Source organism: Oryctolagus cuniculus, chromosome 1 (genome assembly GCF_964237555.1).
Source record: "Oryctolagus cuniculus chromosome 1, mOryCun1.1, whole genome shotgun sequence".
Classification (NCBI taxonomy): Eukaryota; Metazoa; Chordata; class Mammalia; order Lagomorpha; family Leporidae; genus Oryctolagus; species Oryctolagus cuniculus.
Genome location: NC_091432.1, coordinates 131,252,236 through 131,270,010, shown reverse-complemented (window position 1 = coordinate 131,270,010; position 17,775 = coordinate 131,252,236).

Below are 17,775 nucleotides of genomic sequence, written 5' to 3'. Positions count from 1 at the left end.
TTAAGATGCACAATTTTTTGAATTAATAGTTTTGCTGAAAAAAATTGTAATAGCTGAGCTTACATTTTTAAGCATAACTATGTTTTCTGTATAATGACTTATGACAAAGATACTATTTTATAGATAGTGGGGTGTTTGTGGCAAATGGTCCTGGGGATTGTATTCATTTTGTTTCCACTAGAGCAAACAACTTTCCCATGGGGTATCTAAACTTAGAATTAGTTTGATATCACAACAAAATTGATAGTATCTGTAGGAAAAATAAAGGATTGCTTTCCTAGACTTCAAATCACAAAACAACAGTCCAATTGACTTGTGTTTGTCAGTGGTATATCTCTGTGTTTTATAAAACATGCATTCTAAGAAAAAGAGATATTTGTTCAAATGCTCACATTTGTATCATTTTTTGCTTTTTTTGTTTTCTTTAGCACTGTGAGCCCAAAATTCTTCAAAAGAAAAAGCTTACTAAAAATAAGTTCATATGTGTTGCCCACAGGAGTTAATATCTTTTTCTTTTAATAAAGACTCTGTTGTTTTTATTTTTTCCCAGAAACATTTTGTGAAGGTATACAAATCTCATATACTTCATAAATACAACTTTGGGAACATAGAAATCAATTTCTAATAGAGCAAAAGGGTTGCACTACACATGCATAGAACCTTTGAGGATAGGCAGGTCCCAATGCTTACTTGGCAGTATTGCCTTATTCTGTTGCAGAGAGGAGCTGTCTTCCTCAGCCCACAATTCTGTTGGTTTAATTAAGGCTACTGCATTTTCAACAAGCAAATTAGGAAGGAATTCTATGGACAGAGATTGGCACTCTCTATGCAATTTCATTTATATGCCACCTCACTTTCTAGGTGTACTTGAGCCACATGCTGGGTGGGGAGGTTGCAATTTCTTTTGACTAGATTTAAGTGCTAGGCAGATAAGTCAATTCTAATTTGGCCCATTCTTTCCTAGTGTGATTTAATTCAATGGAGTCACAAAAATGTTTATCAAAAGAATTTTGGAACTAAAATATTGACTAAGTGCAAAATACTGACACCAAGCATGGTAGTCAAAGAGCATACCCTAGGAGTGTTCTTCAATTAGAACATGAAATATTATTCTTATTTATAAGCTAAAATTATATTAAAGTACATAAAAAAGGGTTCCTGATTGTGACCAAAGTTAGTTCTAATTTTTCAGCTTCCGCTGTCTCACTGTGTGGAGCAGAGGTTGGGGGTATATAAATGTCAATTAACTTGCTTGCTTTTATTTGCCAGTATGGCAGCTTTTTGTTTGATAAATAGAGGTAGGCCTGCTTGTTCAAACAGTCACTTCTTATGAACTGCTGGTCACACATGGGAAGGCAAATTTCTTCTCCCCTGTGTGGGTTTGCCAGTGTCTGGACAGTTCATCAGAACATACAAAACATCTTTCACAATCTTTCCACCTACATCAAAAAGGCTTTTCTTCTTTATGTGTTCTCATGGGAACCATCATATGAGAATTTATGTAGAGCTTGCTACATCCTGGGAGGCTACATATGGGGCTTCTTTTATGGATGAGTGAATCTGAGTAGTGACTTTGACTACTTAAGGGGAAACACAGGAACAGGGACAGTGGAGGAGATCTTGGTATCATTTGTGCTCGTCATTGGCAGCTTTGGGCTCTGCACAATGCCCTGGGCTACAACAACCACGACAACCTCTTTGAGCACCTGAGAGCTGCATGTAGAGATAGAAATATGGACTTGTTGTGGGGACATGGACTGACTGATGTCGCTCCCTTGCCTGCAAAGGAACGACACTGCTCCCAGCTGATCGGTCTTCAGTGCTTTTATTTAAACAGGATAGAAAAAAGAAACCCTTGAGCAAGGGGAGCTCCAAAAGAAAGGGGAAGCTCCCGTACCATATCACAAACAGCTTATATAGTATAACATTGCAGAAGCATGTAAGCAAGCTTAGTCCATGCTACAATCCATGTGGCGGTGCTCCAATCGGGTGCCTGATCACGCACAGTCCATGTGTTCCTTGTCCAACCATAAAGGTGATCACGCGCCTTCATCCAATCAAGCTCCTGGTCACGTAGCAGGCGACTCGGGTGCTAACAACAAGCTTCCACCTGGTGTTTTCTCAGCCTTGGTCAGTGGGAAAAGTACGGGAAGCCCCAAGGCCATAGTTGTTTTGACTCTAGCCTGGGGTTATGAAACGGTCCCGATATCACAGCTCAACAGAAACCATAAACATCCACACAGCAGTAACTATTGCAAATGGTCAGCAAGCCGAGCCTTAGCATGTGGGCCCATGGCCAGCCATGGGTCCCCACAACTGAGACCTACAGACACCTGTCTCTGAGGTGAGCATAGAAATCTTGTGAAGGGCAGCACCCACTTTCTCATCTACATATGCCATGTTTTGCTCACACCTCAGTCTGTTTGATGACTCAGCTGCAGTCTCAGTATTCAGGTGGACTCTTTGAAAGAGGTTAGCTTGGTGTTGGAGATGCTAGCTTCTTTTTCTGGGGAGGATCTGTGGTTCAAAAGTGGACATCAGCTGTACAATGCAGCACACATGGCTTGAACATTGCAGAATTTGGAGTGAGACACTGGGCCCTTTTCTTCCTCTGAATGGTGCAAAAGTGAGAAGCTTGACCACATCTTGGAATTATTTGTAGTATTTAGTGGATGGCTTGGGTGTGATTAACTTTACATTTCAGAGGGTTCAAAGTCAGAGGGGCTGTAACATGGAGGCAGCAAAGCGTGGGGATGAAAATCAGCTGGGAAGCAGGTTCTCTTCCTCTGATGTATAAAATACTTATATAGGGAACTGTTTTCAAGGTATTTCTTAAAATAGGACTCTCAGTTGCAAGTCATTAAGTGCTCTAAAAGCACTTTCTCTGCAGTTTCATTCCAGCAATACAAACTCTCTTCTGACTTTTCAGAAATTCTTTCCTCCATTGCTTGTTGGAGAGAAGCATCAAAGTTGAACATGGTTGGCTGCCTGGTAACTTCTGGTAAGCTGACTTCCTGTTAGGCTGTGGGCTGCCTAGTTTCATAGGAGCTTCCTGAGTTATTTCTTGCCATCCCCCCTACAGCTACACTGAGTGACATCTTTTCTCTCATTCTGGTAGCTGCTTCACCATCGCTGTGGGTGAAGGCAAAGCCTGTGGCCAGCCAACCAGTGACAAAGGTATGCGAAGCTGGTGGGGCCATGCATGGTCTTCAGCTTCTTGGCAATGGAAATCTGTTATCAGTGGAGCATGTACATAGACTCAAGAGCCACATATCTGGGCTGGCACTGTGGCATAGCAGTTAAAGCCGCTGCCTGTAGTGCCAGCATCACATATGGGTGCTGGTTTGAGACCTGGTTGCTCCACTTCCTACCCAGCTCTTGGCTATGGACTGGGAAAGCAGTGAAAGATGGCCCAAATCCTTGGGTCCATGCACCCACATGGGAGACCTGGAAGAAGCTCCAGGCTCCTGGCATCAGATTGGCCCAGCTCTCGATGTTGTGGCCACTTGGGGAGTGAACCAACGAATGAAAGATCTCTCTCTCTCTCTCTCTCTCTCTGCCTCTGCTTCTCTGTAACTGCCTTTCAAATAAATAAATAAGTCTTAAAAAATAAAGTAGCCACATGTTCCATCAGCCTTGCCCAGGGGAACTTCCACAGTCACCTGATCCAACAATACCCTGGCCCTTGCCCACCATTCTCCACTTGTCCCCCATCCTGGGCTAGGGAACTGTGGTGTGGGCAGGCCTCTAACAAGGAGGCCCGGCATCAGTGATGACCCGGGGTCTTGCAGACGATCAGCCCCATATGTGGGAGGAACATAGCTAGATCCTATACTTCCACTCACAGTTTAGCTTACAAGATGTATGTAGATATGATTTGCTTTCTAATTAAGATAATGTGAAACAGGCATTTTTGCCTAGTAGTTGAGATCAGTTGTCCATTCCAAAGGGGCCTGCTGTTGGGAGCAAGTTCATGCTTTTGACCATCTCTGCCCAGTGTATATGGTGGCAAGAGTTGTCAGCTTATATTACCTTAACAAATCCCCTACCACTGTAGATACACACCTAGGGCTCACCTCAGCTCTGGTGGAAAACTATCATGAGGTCAGTACCACACCATGCAGGTGCTGGTCTACCACAGATATCATTCAAAAAGATAGTTTGGAGGCAAGAGGCCAGCCTAGGGGAGGCTAATCTGGTGGCCTTGATGGTGTTTGGGTCTCTCACTGCTACCCTGGTCTCAGCCACCATGTTGTTCAGGATTGAGTTGACTGTATGGAAGCAGATGATCATTGGCTGATCAGGGGTTAACACCCTACAGGAAATGCTGGGCTCCTTTATCCCCAGTCCTGCAGAGAGCACAGATCTGTCCTCATAGGCCCTCCATGGTTCTGTGCTGGAGGAGGCATTGCAAAGTTGCCTCCCACAGTGATGAGGTGTATAATTCCTGAGGTGTTCAAAACACTTCAAGGATTTAGGGAGAATCATTAGGAATTTGATAATTTGTGATTGATATAGTTACTGAACTATCATGGTAATCAGTTTAGCATAAAATTTCTGATTTCATCCAGTGCCAGCATCCTTTTTCATTACATTTTATTTTATTTCCAAAAAGATGCAAACATGACATTTTGATATGATGTTTTTCAGCATTAATCCATTCATTCATAAAATTTTTAATTAAATCCCGTCAAAGGGAGCACATAAGCAAGTCTAGTACCTGCTAACACTAACCGATAGAATAAATAAAGGGGAAAGTGATCCAACATGGGAAGTGAGATACTCAGCAGACTCATAGAATGGCAGATGCCCTAAATAGCACTCTGGCCTCAGAATCAGCCCTAAAGGCATTCAGATCTGGCTGAAAAGCCCATGAGAGTATTTCAGGCATGGAAAGCCAAGACACTCTGGCAAAAGATCTCTGTGAGTGAGATCTCAGTGGAAAGAACAGGTCTTCAAAGAAGGAGGTACCTTTCTCTGAAGGGAGGAGAGAACCTCCACTTTGACTATGACCTTGTCTAAACAAGATAAGAGTCGGAGAACTCAAGGGGCTTCCATAGCCTTGGAAACTCATGACTGGAGCATAGGGAGATTACTGATGCCATAGACAGGAGTGTCAATTGGTAAAGTCAACAACAGGAGTCACTGTGCACTTACTCCTCATGTAGGATCTCTGTCCTTAATGTGCTGTGCATTGAGATTTAATGCTATAATGAGTACTCAAATAATATATTTCACTTTGTGTTTCTATGGGGGTGCAAACTGTTGAAATCTTTACTTAATGCATACTAAACTGATCCTCTGTAAAAAAAAAAAAAAAAAAGAAAGAAAAGAAAAGAAAAGAAACTATCAACTCCCAACTTGACTCTCACTGGGATTAAACATGACAATAGGTCTGATCTGATTTCATCATCATTAAAAAAAATCATCTATTATTTTTCACTTTATGTTTCTGTGTGAGAGCAAACTGTTGAAATCCTTACTTAATGTATACTAAGCTGATCTTCTGTATATTAAGATAATCGAAAATGAATCTTGATGTGAATGGAAAGGGAGAGGGAGTGGGAAAGGGGAGGGATGTGGGTGGGACGGTATGGGGGGGAAGCCATAGTAATCCATTATTCGTACTTTGGAAACGTATATTCATTAAATAAAAGTTAAAAAAAAATTTTAATTAAAATGTATCAAATTGAGGCATTTAAGAATAAATATTCAGGGCTGGCACTATGGCACAGTAGGTTAATCCTCTCCCTGTGGTGCCAGCATCCCAAATGGGCTCCAGTTCTAGTCCTGGCTGCTCCTCTTCCAATCCAGCTCTCTGCTGTGGCCTGGGAAAGCAGTAGAAGATGGCCCAAGTGCTTGGGCCCCTGAACATGTGAGAGACCAGGAAGAAGCTCCTATCTCCTTGCTTTGGATCAGCAAAGTTTCGGCCATTGCAGCCATGTGGGGAGTTAACCAATGGAAGGAAGACCTTTCTCTCTCTCTTTCACTGTCTGTAACTCTATGTGTCAAATAAATAAAATAAAATCTTTTAAAAAAAAGAATAAACATTCAAAGCTCTATGATTCCAGGAGAAAAAATCAGCATCTGAAATCATTTCGGCCTGTGAATTTTCTTGCATAATATCTCAATAAATTAGATGTTAACATCAAGGAAGCTGGCACTGTGGCATAGCAGGAAAAGCCGCCACCTGCAGGGCTGGCATCCCATATTGGCACTGGTTGGGGACCCAGCTGCTCTACTTCTGATCCAGCTCTCTGCTATGGCCTAGGAAAGCAGTACAAGATGGCCCAAGTCCATAGGCCACTGCACCTGAGTGAGAGACCCGGAAGAATCTCCTGGCCCCTGGCTTTGGATCAGTGCAGCTCTGACCATTGTAGCCATCTGGGGAGTAAACCAACAGATGGAAGATCTCTCTCTCTCTGTCTCTGCCTCTCTGTAACTCTGCCTTTCAAATAATAAATAAATAAACATTTTTATAAAATGAAGAAACTTCTTGCAAAACTGTTCCTTTGCCAGGATGTGTAATTAATTCATTTTATAATTTTAAAAATAAAACATAAATTATATTGCTTAGTAGAAAATGATTTTTCAAGTTATCCATCTTGTAAATAAAGAATTTAATGTGAAAGTCGATGTTATTGGATGAGTGCAGGGCATCCGTCACCTGACTCTATATCTCAAGTGAGAGACACCAGTTATTGCAAAAGGAAAGAATTACTTATACAGCCAAAATAATCCACTGCACCGTACAATGCCAGCCCTTCACCTAGACAACTTAAATTACAACATTGGTCAGAGGGGTCAGGTCAGAATATTTCCAGGGCTTCCAAGGTGAAATATAACATGTAGCTAGGGGTGAGACCTCCTGTCCTGGTCCTCTGTCTCATGCTGTTTTCTACCTCCATATTCAGTTAGCATAGTATTGCAATAACAAGAACAATCTTGAAATAACTAGAACTAGCACTCAGCAGTCTCAGTCAAAGGCCCAAAATGTTGGGTTTTTTGTTGTTGTTGACTCTTTATTTGCTAGTGTTCTGCTATGTTTGTCCTGCCTCCTGTCCTTTCCCCCTCTAGCCTCTTTACAGCTCCTCAAAGTCTGAGTATTTGCAAAACCACTAAAATCACATTAATGTAAGTTAACATATGATTGCACTACTTGAAAATTATACAAATATACTGGCATAAATTAAATTTCCCTCAGTAAGTTTATGGAAAACATGCATTTTTCCAATAAGTTCCTGAAGACTCATATCCTAAAAAATATTACCTATACTATTAATATTACCAAAGTGTGATTCCTTGTTTCAGTCAAATACAATAAATCTTTATTTCTTTGTTTCATATATGAAATTAAAAATTTTCACAATAACAAAATTGAGCTTTTGGTACCACATTTCTTATTAAGTTATTTTAAATAAATATCTGTATTTCATTTAAAAATTATTTCCTTTGAGGCTGGCCACATGGCACAGTTGTTAAAGCTGCCGTCTGCGCTCTGGCATCCCATATGGGTGCTGGTTTGAGATCCAGCTGATCCACATCTGATCCAGCTTCTTGTTAATGTGCCTAGGAAAGCAAGGAAGGATGGCCCAAGTACTTGGGAGACCTGGAAGGAGCTCCTGGCTCCTGGCTTCAGTCTGGCCCAGCCCTGGTTATTGGGGTCATTTGGGGAGTGATCCAGCAGATGGAAGATCGATCTCTCTCTCTCTCCCTCAATCTGCCCTTCAAATAAATAAAAAGAATCTTTAAAAAATAAAAAAAAATCCTCTAATTGAGAGGCAGAATAACAGAAAGAAAGTTATGTTTTGAAACTCTAATGACTGGGATAGGTAAAAACTAGGAGCCTGGAATTCCATCTGGGTTTTGGACATGGATGGCAGGGGCCTAGGCATATGAGCCAATATCTGCTGCCTCTTAAGCTGCATCATGAGAAAGCTGGATCAGAAAAAGAGCAGCTGAAACTCAAGACAGCACAACAATGTGGGATTCGGCATTCCCAAGTGGTGGCTTTACCTGCTATTACATGTTTTACCCCTTTATATTCTTTTAGAATCAAAAACATATCTCCCTTCCTTTTAGACTCCATTAAATTTCCTGCTAGTGATAAGTCATGCATGGATGTACAGGTAAATAAATTGATATTGTTCAGAAAGTTAGAAATTATATTGCTTGCTACATAGATTTCATTTGAAAGATATAAATAATATAGTGTGAACTTATTTTGCCTCACAATTTTATTTATGGTAGAAACTAAGGCCTACAAAGGTATCAAAGATGATATTAATGCTAACCAAAATGTGTTATTTCTATCTTAGAATCTAATTATTCCATTCTCCATTTTTTTTTTGGACAGGCAGAGAGAGAGAGAGAGAGAGAAAGGTCTTCCTTCTGTTTGTTCACCCCTCAAATGGCCACTACAGCCGGTGCACTGCACCGATCCGAAGCCAGGAGCCAGGTGCTTCCTCCTGGTCTCCTATGCAGGTGCAGGGCCAAAGGACTTGGGTCATCCTCCACTGCCTTCCCAGGCCACAGCAGAGAGCTGGATTGGAAGAGGAGCAATCGGGACTAGAACCCAGGGTGCTGGTGCTGCAGGTGGAGGATTAGCCTAGTGAGCTGTGGTGCCGTCCCCATTCTCCATTTTTCTGACAAGTCACCATTCATGAATGTAGTGAGTCTCAGCTGGGGCAAGTGTTGCAATACCTCAGGGATACTGAAAATCTGAGGAACACTGATGGCACTAGATTCTCATTATCAGGCAGTGTTTCAGGACATTGCTGCTGTCACCAGTTATGCAAACTGAGTACCTTGAAGCAACACATTGATTTTCTTACAGTTCTGTAGGAGTCCAATAGAGGGATCATGTGTTTAACATCCAGATGTGAGCATGATTACTTTCTTAGAGTTTCTGAGAGTGTCTAGGGAGAGTATCTATTCCCTTGCTTTTCCCAGCTCCCAGAAGATTCCTACAGCATCTTGTTAGAGAGCATTTAAACTATTTTTTAAAGATATTATTTGTTTACTTAAAAGTCAGATTTACAGAGAGGCAGAGGCAGAGAGAGGGGGGCCTGCCACCTGCTGGTTCATTCCCCAATTGGCTACAATGGCCAAGTTACACTGATCCAAAGCAAGGAGCCAGGAGCTTCTTCCAGGCTTACCACACAAGTGCAGGGGCCCAAGCATTTGGGACATTTTCTACTGCTTTCCCAGGCCATAACAGAGAGCTGGATTGGAAGTAGAGCAGCCAGGACTCGAACTGGTGCCCATATGGAATGTTGGTACTGCAGGTAGCAGCTTTACCCACTACAGCCCCACCATTTTTGAAGGTAGAAAAATTATAACTTTCACACAGAAGGGAAAGCCATTCCCATAATTGGAATTGGTCCACCTACTTTATCCAGGCTAACCTCCTTACTCCAAGGACTTAATGCAATCACATTTGCACTCTTTTTTTAAATATTTATTTATTTACTTGAAAGTCAGAGTTACACAGAGAGAGGAGAGGCAAAGAGAAAGAGAGAGAGAGAGAGAGAGCAAGAGAGAGAACAAGAGAGGTCTCCTATCCGATGGTTCACTCCCCAGATGACCGCAATGGCCGGAGCTATGCTGATCCAAAGCCAGGAGCCAGGAGCTTCTTTCAGGTCTCCCATGTGGGTTCAGGGGCCCAAGGGCTTGGGCCATCTTGTACTGCTTTCCCAGGCCATAGCAGAGAGGTGGATCAGAAGTGGAGCAGCCAGGTCTTGAACCGGCACTGATATGGGATGCTGGTGCTGCAGGCCAGAGTGTTAACTCACTGCACCACAGCGCCAGGCCCTGCACTCTGTTTTGCCATATACATTAACAGGTTTGGGGGATTTGGACATCTTTAGTGGGTGAGGACTGTCTGTTACACGTGCCAGGAAGAATTCCACTTATTCAATAGCTCCTCCATTGAGGAACACTGCATTGGAGGCAGAATGTAGTGCCTCCAAACCAAACTGATAATCATCAAGTTCTTTTTTTTTAAATCTGCACTCAATGTCATTTACATAACACTCAGGATTTCTTCACTATCTTTATTCACCTATTTTGTAGTTTCTGCCTGGAGGAAGCTAAAATAGCAACATTAAAAGATGAATCATCATGACATTGGAGATGCTAGGATGTAGATCTAGTGTTCTGAGCATGCACATGATGTTTTCCATTTTCAATCCCTGAAGAGGTCTGCTACTGCTGTAGTCTATCATCCATGATGCCCACTTGAGGTCATATTTATGGGTGCCTCCTACTGATTTTTGTCTTTCCTTTCTCCTACCTATTTTTAAATGTATATACAGAACATAGGCTGGCGCTGTGGCACAGAAGGTTAATCCTCCACTTGTGGTGCTGGCATCCTATGTGGGCACAGGTTCTAGTCCCAATTGCTCCACTTCTGATCCAGCTCTCTGCTATGGCCTTGGAAAGCAGTAGAAGTTGGCCCAAGCACGTGGGCCCCTGCACCTGCGTGAGAGACCCAGAAGAATCTCCTTGCTCCTGGCTTTGGATCGACTCAGCTCCTGCCATTGAGGCCATTTGAGGAGCGAACCAGCAGATGGAAGACCTTTCTCTCTGTCTGTCCCTCTCACTATCTGTAACTCTACCTCTCAAATAAATAAAATCTTTAAAAAGAAGTATATACAGGACAAACTAAAAATAAGAATAGAAAAAAAGAGCAACAACATATGAGACAGCTTGAAGATATAAAAAAAAAAGTATCTTTTTCATTGCTTACTTTGGTGATGAATTTGCACTTAATTCAGGAGAGCAGCGTACTCAGCGTGTGGGTAGCAGAGTTGGGATTGGTGGAAGAGGACTATAAAGGAGGAGAGAGACAACATGCACCAGGAACATCTATCTGAAGGAACACCTGTGCAGCCCCCGAGAGAGCCGGCCGGCGGTGTGCCACTCCCCCGCGGAAGTGGGGAAAGTGGCAGGGGGAACCACCCTTCCACGGAGGTGGAAGGGACAGTAGCCAACCCGGGAAGAACCAGCAGCAAACCCGGGGAGGGCCGTGCAGACAAAAGAACAGCGCAGGGTTTAGTGTCGTTCCTCCACGAAGAGGGGAAGTGACAGAATGGAGCTGGCTACGCATCACACTCAGCCCTGTGCTCATACTTCCAAGTTAATTCTGCTCAGGATGCTTGGAGGAATCTCTTCCTGTTCAGGCACCAGTATTTTTGCAATACAGACATGAGCTGAAACCCTTAAGTTTTAGGGACTTGAATCTCAATGCTATCCTAGTCCAGGTTCTTGAGTCCCCTAACTTAGATAATGTCTCTTTCTTAAAGAGAGCAGGAGATTCTGGTGTATGCAGAAGGAATGCCATTCGCGTTTTTACCCTTATTTCCCAGGTGAAGAGCTCCAGAAGCCTGTTAGTCTCTCATTTTCCTGATAGTCTTTTTATATTATATGTTTTATCACAGAGATCTTCCTTTTGGGTATTTAACACCACTGACATGGCACCAGTATTGAACATAAATTTACCTTTGCTTCCCACTAAATTTACATGGGATCCTCAGAGAGGGTGAGAATCTAGTGGTCTGGAGCCAACTGGAGAGTCCCAAGGCCCTGTCACATGTCTTCATTCAAAAGAAGTTGGCATGAATCAGTCCTACCTGATTCCTCACCTCTCTGGGGACAGCTCAAACATTTCAGTTCCTACTGCCCTTGTTTGCAATAAGCACCTGACTATCAACTTTTTAGTAGCCTTCCTTGTGATCCTTCAGTGGAGGCCATGGTCACTCACCCATGGCATCTCTTCTGTTTCTGTTATCTCCAATAGAATGGGGGCCACAGATAACAGGGCAGCATTCCTCTGTATCTTTTTGCCTTCTTTTTCTTAAGTCACACCTCAGTTGTTAAACACTAAAGAGCACCTCAACTGAGTAGGGTTATCATCAATCATTGAGGCTTTCTCCAGATGTATGGGATACTCCGAGATACAAAATACATATAAAGAACCACTACATTGTGGTCAATGTTGTGGTGCAATGGATAAAGCCATCACTTACTACACCAGCATTCCATATTGAAATACTCAGTAGTCTTGGCTGTTCTACTTCTCTTCCAGCTCCCTACTAATGTGTCTGAATCAACAGAATCTGCCCCAAGTACTTGGGTCCAGGTCACCCATGTAGGAGACCTAGATCAGCTCCAGGTTCCTGGCTTCAGGCTGCTGTAGCCTTGACTATTGCAGCCATTTGGAGAGTGATCAGCATATGGAAGATCTCTAACTCTGTTACTCTGCCTTTAAAATAAATAAGTCTTTTAAAAAAGCCACTGCACTTTCCTGGACCTCAGATGCCTTCTCTGCATATTGTCTGAGGTGGATCTTCAGCCTCTGCAAAAAGGTGAGGAGATTCTCCAGGGTGCTGCTGGACCTCTCTCAACTGAGGCCAGTTGATGGGAGGGTGGGTGAGCAGCCACATTGCCTTCAGGTAGAGGACCCTAAAGTGTCCCTATTTTTCTTATTCCTTGGGTTTTCTTTGGATACCATTTAGAGTTATGTCCCTGGCATGGCCTCCTTATTGAGTCTCTTAACTCCTAATTCCAGCTGGTATTTACCATCCACTTCATCTTTGGCTTTCAACAGAGCAGCCAATTTCTCTAAGCAAGGAAGAGAGGAGTCATCAGACTAGGAATATGTGCCCAGGTTGGATTGTGTGGAGAGAAAATTCCTTTGTTAGGTTTATAAATTTCTCTGGCTCTGTGCTTCACCCTAGGTTGTGTGCCTTTAAATTAGATACTCAGTTATGGAGAGCAGGACACCACCATTAATAAGTCTGCCTTCCATACCAGGCACCTGCCTCAGCGAGGGCAGTCCAGGATTGTAGCTGGTTCCTAGTCAATTGACTTTTCCTCACACATTCATATTTTGATTTAAAATAGTCACCAGTGATTTTTCCCTGGGTCTCTTTATTAGCAAATCTTAAAATATAAGTTATTTCTAAATAAATAATTCTGTCAAATGTTCTTATGGGTTTCTTACTTTAAGCAAAAGAAAACCCATGATTATCTTTGGGATCATCATTTTTTCAAGTGTCTTTGACATCTCAAAGTTCCTGGCTCTTTAAAGTAATCCAACAATTTTTTTTTCTTAATGTCTTTGGCAACAACAATGTTGACACAGCAAAACATTCAACCTAGCCATGATCTTCTCCTTAGATTATATGTTATCTTGACATTCTCATGCATGTATTTAGTTGCTTCAATTTCTTTTGTTATCTCTATGAAGGAAATGTCAAAAAAACTCATTTTAAATTTGCACTATAAGATTTAATCTCAACTTGTGTGTATTAGAGGCCACAAAAAGAAATATAATAGCATGTAAAAATCCCAATGAAAAACAGAAATGAAATACAAGTTTAAGGGAAAGAATTTAACCTAGTATTTAAGACATCATTTTGGAAATTTGCATCCCATAACAAAATGCCTCAATTCAAATCTTGTCTCGGATACCAATGTCAGATTCCTGACCATGTGCACCCTTGGAAGCAATAAGCGATGATTCAAGTTCTTTTTTTAGCCAGGCTTAATCCAGCTGTTGTGGTATTCAGGAAGCGAACAAGCAATTGGGAGATTTGTCTCTCTTTCTCTTTTAAAAATATTATATATATATATATATCTATGTTTATATATACATATAATTTTATGTCATGAATATTCATTTCTCAATATGCACTTCATGGACTTTTTGAAGAATCCTCATATTAATTGATTTCAAAATTATGTTACACCACAATAAAATCTTCTTTTTGTTAGTTAAAAGGCAGGGAGGAACAGATGTAGGACCAGGTAGAAATTTCCCATTCACTAGTTCAATGTGTAAATAACTAAACATAACCAGGATTGGGCCAGACCAAAGAAGGAGCCTAAAATTCCACCCAGGTCTTCTATAGAGGTAGTAGGAGCTCAAACAATGCATCAACTGTGGCCTTTCAGAGTGCATTACCAAGGACTGGATCAGAAGCAGAATAGCTGGATATGATCTGGCATTCTGATAAGGGTTGCAGGCATCCCACATGATGGCTTAACCTGCTGCATTACATCTGTCCCTTTCTTTCAAGAAACTTGGACATTTTGTCAAAATGTATATAATACTTCACATCATTAGATCAAATATAAAAGTGCTTTACTGTATATTTTCAAGAAGACTCCTAAGTCAAGTGTTCAACCTCAATAATACACTCAAACACATCCACATTGTCAAAATTCACATATACAGTGTTCTGCTAGTAGCTTTTCTTCTAAACACACACCACCGCTTCCTCAGATCCAACAATAAACACCTCTATTCCAATAATCCTTCTACATTTCAATGCCCAGCACACATGTATGACTGTTTTGCAAAACTGTGCCACACAGTAATGAGGTTTATGTTTCCTTATTTCAGACCATGCATTCCTCATAGTCATGTCATTTGTGTACAATATTAGGTTTTGTTTTTTTAAAATCTGAAGAGACTGAATATGCATTTACACTGAAATTTTGTGTGACTTTAACATGTTCATTTCCATATCCATGAACCAAAGCAATCACTATATTTTTTAAGATGTATTTGAAAGTCAGAGTTACACAGAGAGAGGAGAGGCAGAGAGAGATAGAGAAGTCTCCCATCTGATGGTTTACTCCTCAGTTGGCCACAAAGGCCAGAGCTGCGCCTATCTGAAGCCAGGAGCCAGGAGTTTCTTCAGGGTCTCCCACATAGGTGCAGGGGCCGAAAGACTTGGGCCATCTTCTACTACTTTCCCAGGCCATACCAGAGAGCTGGATTGGAAGTGGAGCAGCTGGGTCTCGAACCAGTGCCCATATGGGGTGCCAGCGCTTCAGGCCAGGGCATTAACCTACTGCACCACAGTGCTGGCCTCCCAAAGCAGATAGTAATTTCAAACCCCATGTAATCTTTAGTCTACTTCAGAGTAATTCAGGAGTAACTAAGGATGAGGTGAATGTTTCAAGCCAGGTAACTGTAGGCAACACATGGCAGGCAAGAAAGGCATATTTTTATACCCTGTATTAGCTCTAAGGCACAGTGCAGGACAATAAGAGGATTTAACTGATAGCCATGGGCTCTCACTCTATGTCCTTTCACTAAATCATTTTAATTCAAATAATAATATCATTTTGGATACTCAAGCAGAAATGGAGTCCATAATCCAAATTATGATGAGAACTGATGGAGGAAATGAAGCAAAATGTTCACACACAAAGTAAACTACTATTATAAATACCAGGAAGGAAAAACTAGAGTGTAAAAGAAAAATAATAGCATTAATAATAACAAAAAAGAGAAAAAAGGGTCATGTCATCTGTATCTATAGAAAGAGAAAGAGAAAGAAAACAAGGATGACAATGAAGAAGTAAAGAATAAGAAGTGAACTGTAAATTCAGGGCCATATATGCAACTATGTATGCCAAAATTATGAAAACCTATAAAAGAAAATGAAGAAAATCTAAATAAATGGAATAGATGCTTTCTTAATGACTGACAGACAGTATATTTTTAAGATATCTCTTCTTCCTATTTGGACCAACAGATTCAGTACAATGTAATAAAAATCATAGCAGGTTATTCTGGAGAAAATGACAAACATTTGTCCAAACTTTAGAAGTCTAGACAATACTGAGAAGTGTAGAGAAACCATGAGGAATCTACATTTCTTGATTTCATGGCTTTTTGTGAACCTACATGATGCTAGACAAAAATTAGACATGGATAAGTGGAAAGGCATAAATACTTATGCTTAACTGATCTTAGCCAAAGGAACAGAGTCAGTCCCTAGAGAATATTAGAATATGTAGTCTTTCCAATAAATGGAGATGGTGCAAATGGATGACAATGTAAATAAATAAAAGACAAATGTTTTGTGCATAAAATATAAACTCATTCAGCACGATGTAGAGACTCCTATGTAGAGTGGAAAAAATGTTAAATCTAGTATTAAAACACATGAGAAAAATTCTGTTATGTAAAACACTGAATGTATTATCCATAAAAATGTCATGTGATGTCTGTTAAATTAAAAATGCCTTCTCAAAAATGCCATTGAAAATATGGAAGCTATATCTCACACTAGGACATAATATTTCAAAATATTTGCTTACAGGAATTGAGTGTAAAGTTTATTAAGGGCTTGTAAAAGTTAACAATAAGGCAATAAATTCTCCAATTTAAAACACTGAATTAATAAAGAATAATCTTTACATTGAATACACACAGATCCAAAATAGGCACACAGAATATACTGAACATTAGAAAATTATGAGATAAAAGAGTGAATTGAGAATTAAAATGCAAATTAAAACAGCAATGAGACAAACACATGAAACAATTTTAAAATGGTTATAAAGAGCAAATAAATGTGGTAGTGCCAAAAGTTTATGAAGATGGAATATTAAAAAATCACATTCATTATCAGTCAGAACACATAATGGCAATTTACAAGACATCTGGTGATGGATGATACTGTAAAACATCCAACAGTATCACCTTGCAACACAGCAAAGATGTCCTTCTGGGTTTGGCTTTGTGGTGCAGTGGGTTAAGCCACCATAAGTGATGCTGACATCCTGTATGGACTGAGGCTTTTATTGTGGCTACTCCACTTTTGATCTAGCTCCCTGCTAATTGCCTGGGGAAAGCAATGGAAAATGACCCAAGTACTTGGGCTCCTGTTACTCATACATATGGGAGACCCAGAAGAAGCTTTTGGCTCCTGGCTTCAGCCTGGCCTAGACCTATCTGTTGCAGCCATTTGGTGCGTGAACCAGTGATAGGAGATCTCTGTCTTTCACTGTAATTCTCCTTTCCAATAAATAAATCTTTAAAAGAATGTTGTCCCTGGGGCCAGCACTGTTGCATAGCAGGTTAATTCATTGCATACAGCACTGGCATCTCATATGGATGCTGGTTAAGAGTCCTGGAAGTTACATTTCCAATCCTGGAAGTTCCATTTCCAATACACCTCCTTGCTAATGTACCTGGGAAAACAGCAGAAGATGTTACACATTCTTGGGCCCCTGCATCCATGTGGGAGACCTGGGAGAGAACCTCCTGGCTCCTGGCTTTGGCCTGTCCAAGTCCCAACCATTTGGAGAGTGAACCAGCAGCGGGAAGATATCTCTCTCTTTCCTTCTACATAACTCTCACTTTAAAATACATAAATAAAATCTTTTTAAAAAGATGTCCCTATAAAGTTCCTCAGTTGGTGTGAAAACATACCCATGTACAGTCCAGCAAGAAAATGCATGCGACAATTTTATTTATAATAGCTCTCACTCGTATGAAATCATTATGTACTTCAGTAGATTAACAGATGACCAAACTGTCACAGAAAGTGGGGTACTTGATGTACAACAGTGGATGAGGACATAGAAGGCTCTTGTGGTGTTGTCTGAGATACATAAGAAAAGGCATGGATTGGTGTCAACAAGATAGAGCATTTTCTGAAATATTTAAAGGCAAGATTTTTAAGAGTCCAGTTTCATACCCAGACTTATAGAACATTCTAAATAATTGAGGAAGAAAAAAATTCTCAACTTCCCAGATTTACCCACAGTGGCAATGAGTAAGAACCAAGTTTGAAATTCTTTTCTGAATCCAGCATTCCACAGATGATAGGGTCATATCAACATGAAATAAAAGGTAGAATAAAATATCACTTTTTATAAAGGCAGATACACATATTTTGAGAAAAATATTTTATTTAACCAAACATGAAAACATAATAGATATATAACAAGCAGAATATACCACAA